Raw genomic sequence first — 14355 nt, forward strand, 5'->3', positions numbered from 1 at the left:
TTATTAAAAAGTAAACTAGGGCTTTTTCTTCTGTAAGTTCAAAATCAATTCTGAAATATAATCACCTAAAAAGTGTAGGAGTAAAATAGCTTAGTGTGTAATTATTTTTAACAGAATTAAGCAGAAGAAAATGTTTTATTTCTTAACACTTCATAATTATCTCTGATTTTAACTGGGAAAACTCAAAAGCAGTGACTTTTAAGCTTTCTTTGTGTTTGGTAGAAAGAGCAGAGGTTTTACAATCTATCTGAGTTTGGTTTAAAACCACACAACAGTTTTGTGTTCTTGGGGAAAACTCTTGAATTTCTAAGCCTTTAACTTCTCATTCTCAAAATGGAAGTAATAATAATACTATTTAGCAAGACTGTTATGAGGGTTAAGTATAACATTTTGAATAAAATACCTTGTACAGGTTCTAGTCCATTGTAGGTATATTATAAATACTAGTTTCAATTTCAGTACTTTCATAACAATAAACATTTATCAAAAGTTGCTTCTCTCGATAAAAAAAAGTATTGTTTTAAGTCTATAGGGTACTTGAAGAAAGGCATATCAAGGACTCTGGATTTGGGTAGTACCTTTCATTGTGTATTTGGAATGAATGTAGCTATAGACACACTACTGTGTATTTCTTGTGTACCAAGAACTTATCTCATTTAAACCACACAAAAACTGGGTTATCATTCCATTTCATTCAAAAGAAACTCATATTTAACAGATGAGTTTGACTCCAATGTCAAAGACATTAACCTTGTTTTAGTAGATTTCAGGCAAGCTAAAGCTCTGGGTTTAGAATGTAGCATGTTGGACCTATTAAAGCTGTATAAGCTAAGTACATGTACCAGTTGTTTATACAGGGTGAGACAAAAGGAAATTTACAGTTGTTCATATGAAAAATAATACAATAATTAATAAATAGTAATACAAGAATAAACTTTGGGTTTCATGTACTCACAACTGTAAACCTACTTTTGCCCCACCCTGTATATTTGCACAGGCAGTCTGTTCATCTCAATAGGACTTAGTGATAATATTTATTTATTTATTTTTATTTTTTTTGCATTTTTCTGAAGGTGGAAATGGGGAGGCAGTCAGACAGACTCCCGCATGCGCCCGACCAGGATCCACCCGGCATGCCCATCAGGGGGCGATGCTGTGCCCCTCTGGGGCATGCTCTGTTGCATCCATAGCCATTCTAGAGCCTGAGGCAGAGGCCACAGAGCCATCCCCAGCGCCCAGGCCATCTTTTGCTCCAATGGAGCCTCGGCTGCAGGAGGGGAAGAGAGAGACAGAGAGGAAGGAGAGAGAAAGGGGTGGAGAAGCAGATGGGCGCTTCTCCTGTGTGCCCTGGCCGGGAATCAAACCCGGGACTCCTGCATGCCAGGCCGACACTCTACCACTGAGCCAATCAGCCAGGGCCCGATATTTAATATTTTTATGGTGCCAGGATTCAAAGTCCTAAAGGCCTAATATATTAAGTTATAATGCCACCTCTGTCATTTATTTGCTGTAAAACCTTGGATAATCTAAAGTGTCTATGAAATGAGGCTAATGAACATCAATTCATAGGGTTACTGTGATAATTATTGAGATATTATTTGTAGGTCCTTAGTATAGAGACTGATACATAAATAGTTCTCAATGAATATTTGCCTTTAGTAATAATAATAACAGCAATTGTAGTACATATCTTATAGAAACATTTTTTGATCAAGTATTTCACATAAATAAGAATATAGAACATAGAAAATAATTTAACTATACACATCTATAATCACTTAGCATTATGTGGCAAGCCCTTCAAAAATTGTACTGTATACATAGTTATTAAAATATGAAACTCTAATGTATTTAAATATTTCTTCTTGAAACATGAAAACTTGTCTAGTCTTTTGTGAACATATTCTAGGAAGTCTAAAATGATGCCTGTTTTGTTCCTGATAAATTTCTCTGCAGAAATAGAAACAAAAAATAAATAGTGAGTTAAGTTTTTAATCAATCTTAGTGTCAGTCTTTTAATAAGAAGTCTAGACAAAGATCACATATTCAATACTGCAGACCCCATCACAAAGCTGGAATGTTTTCTACCTGGCTTTCTTAATTCTGTTGACCTTCTCTATTCATTGCTGCCAACTCTACCTTCTCTTTGCGACCATGTCAATGCTATCATTTTCTTTCTCTGCAGTCTCCACATTGGTTTCCCTGTTTGAAGTTATAATTCTTACTCAGTTGCTGTTCTTATTTCCTGTACTTCATCCTTTTCTCTTTCCATGCCATTCCCTTTTGTCTTTCTGCCAAATTTTCAATCACTTTTTCTTCTTAACTGCTTTAAATTCAATACACCCTTCAAGAATCTTATAAATGTTATGAACTCTTTCCTCAGAAGAGCTTGTATGCACAGACAACCTGTTCTGCTTGACATTTTAGGGGATTCTTGGACATCATAAGGCCCAACCATAGATAAACTCCAAGGGAAAAATACCTGTGTTAACAATTGCCTTCTAATTCACAAACCAGTAGCAATAGTTACTACTTATTGTCATGTACCAGAGACTGTGTTGGATGTCTCTTATTCTTTGTCTCTAAACCTTGTAAGACCTATTTTATAGAAGATGAGATTGAATGATAAGAAGTTATATAATTTGTTAAAAAATACATAGTTTTGTTTATTGTGAAAGTGGAATGTGACTCCAAGTCTAATTTTAAATACTGGCTTTTCCCACTATACCCTACTATGTCATGGCACTTGGGAAGAGAAGGAATGAGACAAAATGAAGAGAAATATTCTGCTCATAAATATTAGGGGATATTTTATAGCTTCATATTCATTTTGAAATATCCCCTAATTTTTGTGAGTAGTATAATTGCTGTGCTATTGACTTAGGATAATAAATTGGATTTGGGGCAGCCTTTTAACTATTTCATATACAGTAACTAGCATCCATATAATGATCCATAATGTGTATTCTTTTAAATATGTTATACACTTATTCTGTATATACTGCATAATATCTTTTTATAAAAAAAGAGTTAGGTTGTGAGGACAATAAAATTTTCCAGTCACTATGGAGTAGAATATACATACTAGTTGGTAAATACTAAAAACAGTATTTATTAATCAGAAAATACTCAGTTTATGTCCCTAAATGCTTTTCTTCTGTATGATCTTGTTTCCCAGTTTCCCAGACTTTCTAAAAGGACACTCAGCTATTAGTTTGGTAGGGCCTGGCTATGACCAGGTCAGATTTGCAAATGTTAGATATGTTGAATATCACTCTTGATTATAGACAGAACATAAAGGAGTTGCCCAATTCCTTCTGATCGTTCTCTACTTTTTTTTTTTCAAGTGACATTCAACTTGCATTTTTTTATCATCTATGGAAAGTATATTTCTATTTCTAGAAAAGCATTCTAAAACATGGAAAAAAGTTTTTGGATTTTGCTTACAATCTTGAAATCAATCCAAATCTCCTAAATTTCTTGTTTCTTTCTTTAAATTTTCTAAAAACATAATTAATTTAAATTAGTTTTAAAAAATTTTAGATCATACAAGTCATGCCAAGTTCTAATTGTGTTCTTTGATTTTCTCATCTCTATTAAATGTAAAAATCAAGCCAACAAAATTCTTATTTTTGTAATCAATGTATTAAATATATACAAAGTTACAATAAAGTGTTTGCCTTACATACAAATTAAAGGTTATCTACAATTAAGAATTTTTAAACTCCTTTAGATATTAACAGTAAAAACACAAAATTTTAAATATAGCTCCTATACTTATTATTCTTAATAAATGTCTTTTGATAAAACATTATGTTTAACCAGATTTAAATAAAGTAAAATTATAAAAAACTGAATTTATCTTTTAAGAAATGGATTCTGTTTACTAATATTTGTCTAAAAAACTGATGCAAGAAAAGTATTTCAAATGCTCACTAAAACTGTTTCAACCTAGAAACAAGGAGCCATCTCTAATCTACGATATTATCTGGAAGCAACTCATTTTTGAGTTGTTAGTAAGAAAATCTTTTATAAGTTTCTCCCTCACCTTCCTGTTAACAATGATTTAAGATTCAAGTGTTTTGCTACTTATATCTCATCTCCTGATTTCTTTCCTTTATTTTAATTTAATTATAATGTAACGTGCAAGAAGCCTTCTTCGCTTCTTTGCATACTTTTCTCTCTAATGTTAACTGACCTCCTTACTCTGCCTTAATCTCATAGAATTTGCCACCTCAAAACTGCCATGAATGTGATAGGGTATGTGGATATCCATATTCTTCAAAGCATGGTATGCATATAACATTAATGGTCTATAAAATGTGCACAAAGACATTTTTAATTTTGATGGTTTTATTTCCATTTTAGTGTACATTAAAAAGAAAAAGAAAACAGGAACTATACCATTAAGCATTTTCTTTTACAAAAATTATTGCTTAGAATGAGTTCAGGATGACAAGCCATCAAAGGTCCTCCACTGCCTTGTGTTCTAGAGCAGTGGTACCCAACCTTTTTTGGGCCACAGAACTGTTTTAATGTCAGAAAATATTTTTTACAGAACGGCCTTAAGGGTGGGACGGATAAATGTGTCATGTGACTGAGACAAGCGTCAAGAGTGAGTCTTAGACAGATGTAACAGAGAGAATCTGGTCATTTTTTAAAAATAAAACATCATTCAGACTTAAATATAAATAAAAAGGAAATCATGTAAGTTATTTATTCTTTCTCTTTGGACCGGTACCAAATGGCCCACGGACCAGTAGCGGTCCGCGGCCTGGGGGTTGGGGACCACTCTTCTAGAGGACAAGTGGACAAGCCAATCAGAAAGGTGAGATGCATTTCTGTTTTAATGACTGTTGTGTGCTCCAATTTCCAGCAATAATGTCAACATTTTCTTTTTCTTTCTTTCTTTTTTATTAATTTTACTAGGGTGATATCAATAAATCAGGGTACATATGTTCAAAGAAAACATGTCCAGGTTATCTTGTTGATCAATTATGTTGCATACCCATTACCCAAAGTCAGATTGTCCTCCGTCAACTCCTATCTAGTTTTCTTTGTGTCCCTCCCCCTCCCCCTTTCCCTCTCCCCCTGCCCCGTAACCACCACACTCTTGTCCATGTCTCTTAGTCTCCTTTTTATGTCCCACATACGTATGGAATAATGCAGTTCTTGGTTTTTTTCTGATTTACTTATTTCACTTCGTATAATGTTATCAAGATCCAACCATTTTGTTGTAAATGATCCTATGTCATCATTTCTTATGGCCAGTAGAGGGATTGTTGAATCATAAGGTAGTTCTATTTTCAGTTTTTTGAGGAACCACCATACTTTCTTCCATAATGGTTGTATTACTTTACATTCCCACCAACCATGAATGAGAGTTCCTTTTTCTCCACAGCCTCTCCAACATTTGCTATTACCTGTCTTGTTAATAATAGCTAATCTAACAGGTGTGAGGTGGTATCTCATTGCAGTTTTGATTTGCATTTCTCTAATAACTAATGAAGATGAGCATCTTTTCATATATCTGTTGGCCATTTGTATTTCTTCCTGGGAGAAGTGTCCTCTTCCCATTTTTTTTATTGGATTGTTTGTTAGTTGTTGAGTTTTATGAGTTCTTTGTATATTTTAGATATTAGGCCCTTATCTGAGCTGTTGTTTGAAAATATCACTTCCCATTTAGTTGGCTGTCTGTTTATTTTGTTGTCAGTTTCTCTTGCTGAGCAAAAATTCTTAGTCTGATGTAGTCCCATTCATTTATTTTTGCCTTTACTTCCCTTGCCTTTGGAGTCAAATTCATAAAATGCTCTTTAAAACCCAGGTCCATGAGTTTAGTACCTATGTCTTCTTCTATGTACCTTATTGTTTCAGGTCTTATGTTTAGATCTTTGATCCATTTTGAATTAATTTTAGTACAAGGGGACAAACTGTAGTCAAATTTCATTCTTTTGCATGTGGCTTTCCAGTTTTCCCAGCACCATTTGTTGAAGAGGCTTTCTTTTCTCCATTGTGTGTTGTTGGCCCCTTTATCAAAAATTATATGACCATATATATGTGGTTTTATTTCTGGACTTTCTATTCTGTTCCATTAGTCTGAGTGTCTATTTTTCTGCCAATACCATGCTGTTTTGATTGTTGTGGCTCTATAATATAGTTTGAAGTCAGGTATTGTAAGGCCCCCAGCTTCATTCTTGTTCTTTAGGATTGTTTTGGCTATTCAGGGTTTTTTATAGTTCCAGATAAATCTGATGATTTTTGTTTCATTTCTTTAAAAAATGTCATTGGAATTTTGATGGGAATTGCATTAAATTTGTATATTGCTTTGGGTAATATGGCCATCTTGATTATATTTATTCTTCCTATCCAAGAACAAAGAATATTCTTCCATCTCATTGTATGTTTTTCGATTTCCCTTAACAAAAACCACATGATCTTATCAATAGATGCAGAAAAGGCATTCAATAAAATACAACACAATTTTATGTTTAAGACTCTTAACAAAATGGGTGTAGAAGGAAAATATCTCAACATGATAAAGGCCATATATGATAAACCATCAGCTAATATCATATTAAGTGGCACAAAACTGAAAGCCTCCCCCCTTAATTCAGGAACAAAACAGGGTTGTCCACTCTCTTCACTCTTATTTAATGTGATGCTAGAGGTTCTAGCCAGAGCAATCAGACAAGACAAAGAAATAAAAGGCATCCATATTGGAAAAGAAGAAGTAAAGGTATCACTTTTTGCAGATGATATGATCCTATACATCGAAAACCCCAAAGAATCTACAAAAAAAACTACTAGAAAAAATAAGCCAATATAGTATGATTGCAGGATACAAAATTAACATACAAAATTCCATAGCCTTTCTATATGCCAACAATGAAACATGAGAACAAACTCAAAAAAAAAAATAATCCCATTCACGGTTGCAACAAAAAAATTAAAATACCTAGGAATAAACATAACAAAGAATGTAAAGGACCTATATAATTAAAACTACAAAGCATTGTTAAGGAAAATTGAAAAAAAATTTTCTAAAAAAACCTTCTTTTTTCTCACTTCTAACTTCTTAGACCATTCCACAGTTTCATTTAGAATTCTCACTGCACCTAAAAGATACTTCCCTTCTTCTTCAAAACCTTCTCTGGTTCCTTCACCTATTTACTCCTAGTAAAACCTTACCATTTCCTGAAGCTATTGTTTATCTGCTATAATGAAATAGAACCCAAAGTTTTTTGTCCCCTTTCCTCACACATCTCATGTGCCTTAGGACATGAAGCTAGAGTGGGTGTCCTCTACGCACTTTACTACTGCTTCTTGTCTCCACTCCTTCCTTCCTCAAAAGCCTCAACTGCTTTAAAGCACATCATCAAACAATCATCTCTTGGCCTGACCAGGTGGTGGTGCAGTGAATAGAGCATCGGACTTGAATGCGAAGGACCCAGGTTCAAGACCTCGAAGTCGCCAGCTTGAGCATGGACTCATCTGGCTTGAGCAAAAAGCTCACCAGCTTGGGCTCAAAGTTGCTGGCTCGAGCAAGGGATTACTCTGTTTGCTGAAGGCCCGTGGTCAAGACACATATGAGAAAGCAATCAATGAACAACTAAGGTGTCCAACGAAAAATTGATGATTGATACTTCTCATCTCTCTGTGTTCCTGTCTGTCTGTCCCTATCTATCCCTCTCTCTGACTCTGTCTCTGTCCCTGTAAAAAATAATTAAAAAAATATCTTTCCTCTCCTCTTTATTGTTATTTACTAACTCCTTGATCATTTGTATCATTTACTGATGATGTCAACAACTAGCTCCCAACTTTTTCTCCAGTGTACTTGGAGATTTCTACTGTCTTAAGGATCTATCCCAAACTAGGCCTTTTAGTTTCTCTAGTTCTTGAAAACAGTGATCTATTCTTTATTTTGGTCTTTAGTGCCTGCCATGTTTTCTGACTTTCAGATTAAATCATATCATGTTTCACTTCCCCATTCATCTCCATCACCTCAGCCACCAAATTTTTGGTAGTATCATACTCCAGACCTTTTCATCACACTAATAGTTGTACCTCTTCAATATATGGACTGTTTTTTTTAGGTGAGAGGAATGGAGATAGTGAGATAAACTCCCACATGCAACCTAATTGGGATCCACTCGGCAACACCATCTTGGGTTGATGCTCAAGCACAGAGCTAATTTTTGCACCCCAATGGAGCTATCCTCAGCACCTCGGACCTCACTTGAACCAATTGAGCCACTTGCTGCAGGAAGGGAAGAGGGGAAAAAAGAGGGAGAAGGAGAAGGGAAAAAGCAGAAAGTCGTTTCTCCTATGTGCCCTGACCAGGAATCAAACCAGGGACATCCATATGCCGGGCCAACATTCTATCCACTGAGCCACAGGACAGGGCCAGTACATAGGTTTTAATATCCCTGTCACTGACCATCATTCTCTTTCCTTCCAGCCCTTCTTTTACAGCATGCCCAAGCTAACAATTATTGAGCACAATAATTCTCCCAACCTGTGACGCTACTCTCTGCAATTGCTTCAATATCTAGACTAGATTCTACAATCCAGTATTATAATCATTCCTTTGAAAAGACCATATATATTTAACCCCCCCCCCTTTTTTTTTACAGAGACAGAGAGTCAGAGGGAAGGATAGATAGAGACAGACGGACAGGAACGGAGAGAGATGAGAAGCATCAATCATCAGTTTTTTGTTGCGACACCATAGTTGTTCATTGATTGCTTTCTCGTATCTGCCTTGACCGGGGGGCTAGAGCAGACTGAGTGACCCCTTGCACAAACCAGGGACCTTGGGTCCAAGTTGGTGAGCTTTACTCAAACCAGATGAGCCCACACTCAAGCTGGCGACCTCGGGGTCTTGAATCTGGGTCCTCCACATCCCAGTCCAATGCTCTATCCACTGTGCCACCACCTGGTCAGACTAACCCATTTTTGCTGCTGTAAAATAGCCTAATAAAACCCCAACTGTGGTTAATCTAACTACTTGTGTACACTTATAGGTTTACTACTGTAGCTAGAACTTGATAGAAAAATTTATGCAACTGAATTGACTGATTCACTTTAATTTTATAAACATTTATTGGAAAAGTATACTCCTCATCTGTTTTTATTTTCCTCAGTAACTTTGCTACTATCTCTCTTTCTATCAGACTAATGATTGTTAAATTAGCACTGGTCAGCTGGCACAGTGGACAGAGCATCAGCCAAACATATGGATATCTCTGGTTTGATTCCCAGTCAGGGCACACATGAGAAGTAACCATCTGCTTCTCTTCTCCTCTCTTCTCTTTTTCTTTCTCTTCCTCTCTTGCATCCAGTGGCTCCACTGGTTCAAGTATTGTCCCCAGGCTCTGAGGATAGCTCGACTGATTCAGGCATCAGCCTTAGATGGGGGAGGGGAGATCATCAGGTGGATCCCAGTTGGGGTGCATTTGAGAGTTTGTCTCACTATCTCTTTCTTCTCACTTAAAAAAATTGTTAAATTATTACTGCTCTCTGTCCTTCGTTCTCTTCCCTTCCCTTTGCTAATTCTTTTTGTAAAAAAACTCATTCAATTCAATGGTTTAAAACACTACAAAACTTTGATGACTTTTAAATTTTATCTTCATTTTAGACTTCTCCTTAGTCCTGAACTATTCAACTATACCCTTAATATATCTAATTAGATATCAAATAGGCACTTCAAACCTAAACCACTAAAAATATATATAACTATTATGTTGCAAAAATGTCTTCTTATAAACTTTCTTATTTCAGTTAAATGGTATTATGGAAGTCAGCCTTTATTCTTGTTTTTCTCATATATTCAATTTACTAGCTGTAATTCCCATTTATCCCAAGCCAACCCTTTTCATTACCTCTTCTCCAACCCTATGCCAATTTTTCTTTTTCTCTCTCTCTTTCTTTCTTCCAATCTTTCTTTAGTTCTTTCTTTCTGTCTTTCTTTTTAGAGAGAGACAAAAAGAGGGACAGATAGGGACAGATAGCAGACAGGAAGGGAGAGAGTTGAGAAGCATCAGTTCTTGATTGCAGCATCTTAGTTGTTCATTGATTGCTTTCTCATATGTACCTTGACTGGGGGGCTCCAGCCGAAACAGTGACCCCTTGCTCAAGTCAGTGACCTTGGGCTTTGAGACAGTGACCTTTGGGTTCAAGCCAGCAACCATGGGATCATGTCTATGATCCCATGCTCAAGCCAGCAACCCCATGCTCAAGCTGGTAAGCCTGTCCTCAAGCCGGTGATGATGGCGTTTTGAACCTGGGTCCTCTGTATCCCAGGCTCATGCTCTATCCACAGAGCCACTGCCTGGTCAAACAATGCAAGCTTTTCTATAACTTCATATGGATAATAAAAATATTCTTACCAATTTACAGTTGTTAATCTATTTATACAGCAGTCAGGAGGATCTTTCAGAAGTAAAAATCAGATCATGTCATTCTCATGCATAAAACTCTCCTATAGTTCTATATTCCACTTATTATCCAAATCCTTCTCTGTGACTACTGTTTTAATTATTTATCCTGTACTTTTATTTTTTAACTTCTCTCTAATCACCTCATTATTTTCTATATCTAGTTACATGGGCCATCATTCTTTCTTTAAACACTCAAGTTAATTTGCATATCAGTATCTTTGCAATTGTGATTCTTTTTGCTTGGAACATCCTTCATTTTCAATTAGTATGTAGTTCTCATTATTCAGGCTTTAATATTTTAATTCTTCAAAGCCATTGGTCTAATCCTTAGATAAATCATGTATCTTGTTCCAAATAATTCTATCATATCATCCAGCTTAATTTTCTTCATAGCACTCATTGATGTCCAAAGTTATTTTTATATGTATGCGTTTTGTGTATATTACCTTTCTTATCTAATTAGAATGCAATGATTTACTTAAAAAATGAACTCTGTCCTACTCACTGTTTACTTTTAGTGCTTTAAACAGTGATTAGAATGTTGTACATGCCCAATGAATGTTAATGAATGAATCAAGTAGGTGGCATTGTTAAGCTTGCATTTATTTGTAAACTGTTATTTAAATATAAAATAAATACTGAATTCCATTTTCAATGTATATCAAAAAAATTTTGATTAATGTTTCTTCTTCAAAACTACTAGAAACCATTACTATTAAAATGTTTAATTATATTATTGATCTGTCAAGAAAGAAAAACAAAACAAAACCAAATCAGTAGGCCAAAATAAGACAAAATTAATTTCACAAATTAACTAATATCGGAAGTTGACGGTGGGCCTCAGTTCTAACCTGTGCTAGGCATGTGGAGAACCAGGAATAATGTCTAGAGTTTACCAAACTTTGAAAATCTGACAAGATGGAATGCAGGACCTCAATGGACTATAGTCCCAATAAAAATCTGCTCAACAGAAGTAGAAGAAAATTCTACTCAACATTAAAGAATTTTTGCCTGAAACTTGCTATAGTTAGTAGGGAGAGGAGAGAATTTCCTTAAGGATTCAGAACCCCAAACCATCCCTAATACAACAGTTATCTAAGCCATCTGCAAAACCCCAATAATAAAACAATCCTAAGTTTGCAGTTTTCCCCAGTGCCTGATACAGGAAAAACTATTTTTGTTTGGAAAAGAATATTAATCTTCCACCAGTACCTCTGACTGGTTTCACAGATCACAGATAAAGTTCTATTGACTATGAACACACAAAAGAATCATAGAACACACTGAAGAATAAGGTATTCTGAATGAGAGGCAACAAAAAAACTAAACTGGTAGAAGATTTATATTTTTAAATATATTAAGTGTTAAAATGATCAGACAAAAAAACTATGAAACAACTATAATTACAATGCTTAAAAAGAAAATACAGCATCATCATAACTACATATAAAGTTCAAGAAATCATAGAAATAGCTGAAAATTTTGAAAAATGTTTTATAGAAATTATAAATGTAATACTTAAAAGTAAAAACTAACAGATGTGTTAAACAGTGGATTAGAGGATCTAAAGAGAATGTTATCTTTTTAAATTAGAATTTGGATATGAAAATTGTGACCAGAAAGGAGCTTAGAGAGCCAGAGAAATTTAAAGTCTAAAATAGAGATTAAGAATTATAGAGGATACCCATGGCTGAGCAAAAGTGCTCATCCCTGCCCGTGGTGCTGAGGCTTGTGGCCCGGGAGCTGCATGCAGCCCCACCTGCAGGGGTGGGGCAAAGGCTGAGGCTTGTAGACCTGGACACATGAACACAGCCCCTCCCATGGAGAAGAGGCAAAAACAGCAGGAAGAGCTGCAGCTGGCTGGCACCAGCAACACCCATACCTGAATGCCCAAGGCAGCAGCAGAGGGGGTGGCTGGCCTGCAGACAGACCACACCTAGAGAACACAGAAGCCACTTCCATTGGACTTCAGTGGCCACATCCTTCTTATACACAGACAAAATTAAAAGGCAGAGAAATGCAACCCAATTGAATCAAGAGAAATCCCCAGAAAAGGACTTGAATGAATCAGATATAACCAAATTACCAAATGCAGAAGTTAAAATAATGATTGTTAAGATGCTCAAAGATCTTAGAACAAAAATAGATGGTCATAAAGAACAACTAAATAAAGAAGTAGCAAGTATACAAAAGGACATTGAAATAATAAAAAAGAATCAGTCAAAAATGACAAATACAATATCAGAAATGAATACCACAATGGAAGGAATTAAAAGCAGGATGGATGAAGCTGAGGATTGAATCGAAAACAGGACCCATACATATGCTGTATACAAGAGACACACCTTAAAACAAAAGATGCATATAGACTGAAGATAAAAGGATGGAAAAAATATTTCACGCAAATGGAAATGAAAAAAAAGCTGGGGTAGCAATACTTATATCAGACAAAATGGACTTTAAAACAAAGGTGATAGTAAGAGATAAAGAAGGCTACTACATAATGACAAAGGGAGCAATCCAACAGGAAGATATAACCGTTATATACGCACCTAATATAGGAGCACCTAAATATATAAAGCAGACTTTGATGGATTTAAAGGGTGAGATCAACAGCAATACTATAATAGTAGGGGATTTTAATTCCTCACTAACATCACTAGATAGATCCTCAAGAAAGAAAATTAACAAAGAAACAGCAGACTTAAAGGACACACTAGATCAACTCGATTTAATAGATATCTTCAGAACCTTTTACCCTAAAGCAGCAGAATATACATTCTTTTCAAGTGCTCATGGTACATTCTTTAGGATAGACCACATGTTAGGGCACAAAAGTGGTCTAAACAAATTTAAGAAGATTGAAATCATATCGAGCACTTTCTCTGATCACAATGGCATGAAACTAGAAATCAACCACAACAGAAAAACTGAAAAATACTCAACATTTGGAAATTAAATAGCATATTATTAAATAATGAAAGAGTTAACAATGAGATCAAAAAAGAAATTAAAAATTGCTAGAAACAAACGATAATGAGCATACATCTACTCAAAATTTATGAAACACAGCAAAAGCAGTACTGAGAGTGAAGTTCATAGCAGTACAGACATACCTTAAGAAGTTCATAGCAGTACAGACATACCTTAAGAAGCTAGAAAAAGCTCAAATAAACAACTTGACTCTGCATCTAAAAGAACTAGAAAAAGAATAGCAAGTAAAGCCCAGAGGTAGTAGAAGGAAGAAAATAATAAAGATCAAAGTGAAAATAAATAATACAGAGGCTAAAGAAACAATACAGAGAACCAAAGAAACCAGGATCTGGCTCTTTAAAAAGGTAAACAAGATTGATAAATCTTTAACCAGACTCACCAAGAAAAAAAGAGAGAGGACTCAAATAAATACAATTAGAAATGAGAGTGGAGAAATAACTGACACAACAGAAATAAAAAATATTGTAAGAAAATACTATGAATAACTATATGCCAAAAACTAGACAATCTAGATGAAATGGACAAAATCCTTGAAACATATAATCTTCCAAAAATTAATCTGAAATAATCAGAAAACCTAAACAGACCAATTACAACAAATGAGATCGAAACAGTTATCAAAAAGATCCCAAAAAAGAAAAGTCCTGGGCCTGATGGCTTCACAAGTGTATTATAGTAAATATTCAAAGAAGAATTACTATCCTTCTCAAGCTATTTCAAAAAATTCAAGAGGAAAAAAGACTTCCAAGTTCCTTTTATGAGGTGAACTTAATTCTGATTCCAAAACCAGGCAAAGACAACACAAAGAAAAAAAATAATAGGCCAATATCCCTGATGAATTTAGATGCTAAAATCCTCAACAAAATATTAGCAAACTGGATCTAGCAATATATGAAAAAAATACACCATGATCAAGTGGAAT

The 14355-nt window shown here is 35.0% G+C and overlaps 1 protein-coding gene across 1 annotated transcript in view; it reads right to left on the bottom strand.

Annotated features, from left to right (window-relative positions):
* The window catches only part of KCNH7 (potassium voltage-gated channel subfamily H member 7), a 587186-nt gene that overhangs the window by 353573 nt on the left and 219258 nt on the right, over positions 1-14355 (bottom strand). The gene's annotated exons all lie outside the window — the stretch shown is intronic.

This window comes from Saccopteryx leptura, chromosome 7, assembly GCF_036850995.1.
Source record: "Saccopteryx leptura isolate mSacLep1 chromosome 7, mSacLep1_pri_phased_curated, whole genome shotgun sequence".
NCBI classification, from domain to species: Eukaryota; Metazoa; Chordata; class Mammalia; order Chiroptera; family Emballonuridae; genus Saccopteryx; species Saccopteryx leptura.